The sequence below is a fragment of the Mchenga conophoros genome, linkage group LG4 (assembly GCF_057382185.1).
Source record: "Mchenga conophoros isolate Kocher_MC1m ecotype Shallow Benthic linkage group LG4, M_conophoros_male_GT1.1, whole genome shotgun sequence".
Lineage (NCBI taxonomy): Eukaryota > Metazoa > Chordata > Actinopteri > Cichliformes > Cichlidae > Mchenga > Mchenga conophoros.
In genome coordinates, this window is record NC_140529.1 from 39547076 (window position 1) to 39553108 (window position 6033).

Below are 6033 nucleotides of genomic sequence, written 5' to 3' on the forward strand. Positions count from 1 at the left end.
GGAAACACCCGCAGCAGATGGGTGAGGGTGAGCACCACCACCAGTGATGGAGAACCCTCCCCATGTAACCAGGAACTCCCCGTGGGTTTAATTCACCAAAAGGCTTCCCGTGGTTCACTCGATCTAAAGCCAGTCAACCTGTGGCTTTAGAAGCATCAATTAAACACGAGAACTGATGGATTCTAATTTGTGTTGTACAGTTATTTCCTTTTTAACCTTAATTTATATTTTATTCCGTCCTAGTTAAATTTACCCTTTTTAATTTTTCATATTTATTTCCTATCTTATTCATAGCCTTTTCCTTTTTTGTTTTCTTTAGGTCACGAGCAGTTGTCCAAGCATTTCACTACATATCGTACTGTGTATGACTGTGTACGTGACAAATAAAATTTGATTTGAATTTGATTTTTGGGCCTGCACAAGTTTCCTTGTATACACTGTCAGTACCATCCTTTCACTTGATGCCAAACTGATTTTCCAGGGAAGAGATACACACTTATCTAGATCCTTAGATAAAATCCTGGCCTATAATTATCCACCCAGCTCACTTTTCCAGTTTTGACCAAAATACAGACATTTAGTGTGGGAGAATGTCATGGATCACAGATCCAGTGAAACAGAGGGCTGAAACAGGAGCTAGCCTTAAACTAGCATGTCTCAGATTTTCCTGTGATCCAAACCACAGGCCTTACTATCAAATACTTTATGAATGGCTTCATATACCTCACGTGTCAATACACTCATAGGTCCATTGTTGTACAGTGTAGTGTAATGTTGTCTCCATAGTGCTGCAGTATTATCTTCCCCAGAAACCGTGCAGAGTACAGATGGTTTGCAGTTGTTAACAGCATTTACCTCTTTCCCAAAATCTACATTTTCCCATGGATCCATCGGAGCAGAGACGGGGATCAGACCACCAACGTCCTGATTAGTAGGCGACATGCCACCCCTGTGCTTACATTGGACATCAAGCAGTTTACCACCTTCATGCAGAGCAGCCACTGTATCATCATATGGAACAAAGTTTATGTGAAGGCTGAAGATGCTGATGTTGGACATCCTGCACAAAACCGATTCTTTAGGCAAACAAATGTTGTTTAGATGTTTATTTGTATTATTATAAAAACCAAGAAGTCCTCTTCACTAAATGCTCTAATCTTACACTGGCAGCAGTGTGTTATTAGTGACATGATTATTTGGAGTTGTTGCTGGCAGTTGTTCCACATTTACAGTAAAACCCACAGGTATATGGTCTGACACAGCTACCCTAGATTTGCAGTCATGTTTTCTAATCCTGCATGACCCTCAGCTGTACTGATGCAATGATCCAGCCATGATGAAGTATAACAAGCTCCAGCCTACTGAGACAATCCTCGTCATTTTCACAAGTTTCATAAGGAGGACAACCAAACTTTTGTTATTCTGTGTATATTGTACACCAGTCTGCATCCAGCCTAATGGGCTTATCGCAGCCCTGGTATTCTGCCTCTGACTACAGCTGTGCTGAGACCAGCTGTTGATTCCTCCACTCCCCAAAATTTGGGCTCAAGGTAGTTAATTCTTGGTTAAGTCACTGTGTCTCCTGTAAATATAAAACGTCACATTGCGTTACAACAACACATCAAGCTTTGTGCCCTGCACTCTGTCCCAAACGCAGGCCACCACAGTTAGTTACACACAGTAGCTGTGGACACCAGGGGACACAATTATCTGCGCTGTTGGATGCACTGTGTTTGACCTCACACATCCGGGCCTGCGTGGTTCATGACAATGCCGGCCAGATCCGTTTCAGGCCAGAGTTCAGGACTGTGCTCCGTATATTGACAACTTTCTGGCAGGTGGCATTCTGTCAATGCAGAGAAAGCGTTTCTGCATCTACATCTGGGGAAGTCTTGTGCTGAACACGCTAATTTAGTCTTTACAGTTTTTATAGTACTGCCAATGAGAGATACACTTCCAGGCCTCTTGTTGCCTCCAGCAGTAACAGTGTGCAATCCCAAACCTGAAACAAGCTTCTCCATGGCCCAAGTTTGACTTCATGTTATTTATGTTCATAATCGAGCCGCTATGTTTATTCTAGAAATGGCACAATACCACTTTTTTATGTCCGATACCGATATCATAAATTTGGATACCAATACTGATATGAATCCGATATAGTGTTTTTTAATCAATAAAACTGTTTTTTAATATCTTGCTGCGTTTTGTATAAGTTCATACTCAAGTTTAAAAAAAAACCCCACTAAAGCTATTCTGTTATACCTGTATGTAAAAAACACACTGCACCCAAAATATTTCATAGTTCAGCAAAACTGATGAATCTAATAAACTTAAACCTGCTCAATCCTCCCTATTCTGGTGTTTTAAAGAGTAAGCAACCTAATAGGGTTGCAGCCTCGCCTCTGTCAGTGCGCCCCAGGGCCGCTGTGGCTACAATGTAGCTGCCATCACCAATTCAATTCAATTTGAATTGACTTGAATCAACTTTAATTTGATGCAGTGCGGAAAAAAAATGCACAGAAATCAATTATTTTTCAAATCAAATCACTTTTATTGTCACATCACATGTGCAGGTACATTGGTACAGCACATGTGAGTGAAATTCTTGTGTGCGAGCTTCACAAGCAACAGAGTTGTGCAAAATACAATAATGTAAACAAGCAAAATACAAGAATGGCTACATCTGAAACTAATAAATATATGTACAATATATAATAGTATATGCATTTCTGGATGTGTATACTAAATATTTTTCTATGTGTGTGTGTGTGTGTGTGTACACATATTTTACAAATTAAATAGAGTAAACAATAAATAAAATATATAAAAATATACAGAGTTGAATATGTGCAAAACAGTGGCGTTACTGTACAGTGTGGAGTGCATAATGTTGAAGTTCCAGTAGTGAAGCTGAGGTGTCTATGAAGTGTTCAGCAGTCTGATGGCCTGGTGGAAGAAGCTGTCTCTCAGTCTGCTGGTACGGGACCGGATGCTGCAGAACCTCCTTCCTGATGGAAGCAGTCTGAACAGTTTATGGCTGGGGTGACTGGAGTCCTTGATGATCCTCCCCGCTTTCCTCAGGCAGCGCTTCCTGTAGATGTCTTGGAGGGAGGGAAGCTCACCTCCAATTATCCGTTCAGAGCACCGCACTACTCGCTGGAGAGCTTTGCAGTTGTAGGCGGTGCTGTTGCCATACCAGGTGGTGATGCATCCAGTGAGGATGCTCTCAATGGCACAGCGATAGAAGGTCCTGAGGATGCGGGGGCTCATGCCGAATCTTTTCAGTCTCCTGAGAAAGAAGAGGCGCTGCTGCGCCTTCTTCACTGTTTTGTTTGTGTGTACTGACCACGTAAGATCCTCAGCCAGATGTACACCAAGGAACCGGAAGCTGCTCACTCTCTCCACAGCAGCGCCGTTGATGGTGATGGGGGTGCGTACTTCTCTGCACCTCCGGAAGTCCACTATCAACTCCTTTGTCTTTGCGACGTTGAGGGTGAGATGGTTGTCTTGACACCAGTGGGTCAGGGCGCTGACCTCCTCCCTGTAAGCCGTCTCATCACCGTTGGTGATAAGACCCACCACTGTAGTGTCGTCCGCAAACTTCACAATGATGTTGGAGCTGTTAGTGGCTGTGCAGTCGTAGGTGTAGAGTGAGTACAGGAGAGGGCTCAGTACACACCCCTGTGGAGCACCAGTGTTCAGTGTGACGGGGGATGAGGTGATGCTGCCCAGTCTGACCACTTGGCGTCTGTCAGACAGGAAGCTAAGGATCCAGCTGCAGAGGGAGCTGCTCAGTCCTAGATCCTGCAGTTTCCTGTCCAGCTTCGAGGGAACGATGGTATTGAATGCTGAGCTGTAATCTACAAACAGCATTCTCACATACGTGTCTCTCTTCTCCAGGTGTGACAGGGCAGTGTGTAGTGTCAGGGCTATGGCATCATCAGTGGACCTGTTGTGGCGGTATGCGAACTGTAGAGGGTCCAGTGAGTCGGGTAGTGCAGAGCGGATGAAGTCCCTGACCAGCTTCTCGAAGCATTTGCTCACGATGGGGGTCAGGGCTACAGGTCGCCAGTCGTTCAATGAGGAGATGGTGGAGGATTTGGGTACAGGGACGATGGTAGCCATTTTGAAGCAGGCTGGGACTACAGACAGAGAGAGGGAAAGGTTGAAGATGTGCGTGAACACTCCAGCCAGCTGAGCCGCGCATGACTTGAGGACGCGGCCGGGAATCCCGTCCGGACCAGTAGCTTTGCGTGCGTTCACCTTCCTGAAGCACCTCCGCACATCCTCCTCAGACACAGTGTGCGCACTGACATCATCCGCGGTGCGCACACTGTCCGGTCTCATGGTGTTCGCTGTGTCGAATCTAGCGTAGAATACGTTTAGATCCTCACACAGAGAGGCCGTGGTCTGCGGTGTGCTGGTTTTCCCTCTAAAGTCTGCGATCGTGTTTAGTCCCTGCCACATACTCCGAGGGTTGTCAAACTGTTGCTCCACCCTGTCCCTGTACTCACGTTTGGCTGCTTTGATCGTCTTCCGGAGTTGGTAATGTGTGTGTTTGTAGTCCGATGTGTTCGCGAAGGCAAAAGCGGTGCTCCGTGCCGCCAGTGCCGCGTGAACATCTCCGTTAATCCAAGGTTTTTCTGTTTTTCTACAATATTTAAATAGATTCAACATCTTTCTTCAACAGAACTGCAGACTGCACAGATGGTACCTTCCCAAAGGAAAAAGTACGATAGCTTACTAGAGTATATTAGACTTAACAGTTACTACAGTAATGGACTTCTATACATTTTACATCAGATTAAAACTTTGGGTGTAAGATCCAGATAATTATTTATTAAAAGCTCGACATTTTAAATGAGAATAAGAAAGAAAAGTATGTCTTTGTGGCCCCTTTTCCCTGTTCATGCCCTGTCGGCCCCCCTGGCTAAACTTTGCTAGATCCGCCCCTGCACAGTTACGTCAGCTGTAGAAAAAGATCCTGGAGTAGAAAGTAATATTAAATAAATTCTAACAACAGCTTATCAAGCTTAAACGTGCTGCTGTTGTTCAGCCGCTGGTTTCCTCTTTCTGGTGCAAAGTGGGCCAAAAAGAAACAAGAGAGACGGACTCGCGACAGAAAAGCCGATCAGCTGATCATTAAGCAGTTTCATGATTGAAGTAGCAGCAAGAAGAGGCAGTCGCTCCATATATTGGTTGTTAAGCTTAACGCAGGAATGCTTTACAAACATTCAGAGATGAACTTACACACTTGCTTTACTTCTCTCGGGGATCACTTCCTCGGAGATGAAATGCTGGTTGGCGAGGCTCCAAATGCTCAACCAGACACCAACAGGTCCGGCACACCACAGCCGCTCTATCCCATGACGCATACTGCTCCAACGTGCTACGGTTATGAGCAGTGGCATGTCTAGAAAATTTTTGTTGGGGGGGCCAGGTAGGGGCACAGATTTGGAGAAGGGTGGCAGATTTAATTGGCAGATAATGTTTAAAAAAAAAATTCTACCAACCCTTAACTATAATTCAATAATCCTATAAACCTAATAACCAAATGCACTTTTAACTCTTATTAGAATGAGATTTTAACCACTACGGTGCAAAGTTTTTAGATACTGCGTTGATAAAGTACAAGAGATACAATCAGTGCTTTGTCAGTGTTTACTCAGCATTCAAGGACAGCAATATTTGCATAGTATTTTTACTGACATATAGTGCACATATGTTTTGGGCAAAAACATTTTTGAAAATTAAAATACGAACATTTGTAACAAACAATTGACAAATTAGCCAATGCCAATGCAAAACTTTATCTGCCTGTTAAAAAAAGAAGATAATCTTCTCACAAACTGGTGTTTGATTTTGAAACAGGAAAAAAGTGGGGAAACAAATGAAAAGACTAACATTTGAATAAAACCTGAAAGCAAGTAAATACTTTCTATGCTGCCTTATGGTAAACTTTGGTAATATTGATAAAGAACAACACTGGCTGATGATGAAATGCAGTCAGCTGGCATGGTGACACTGCCAGTA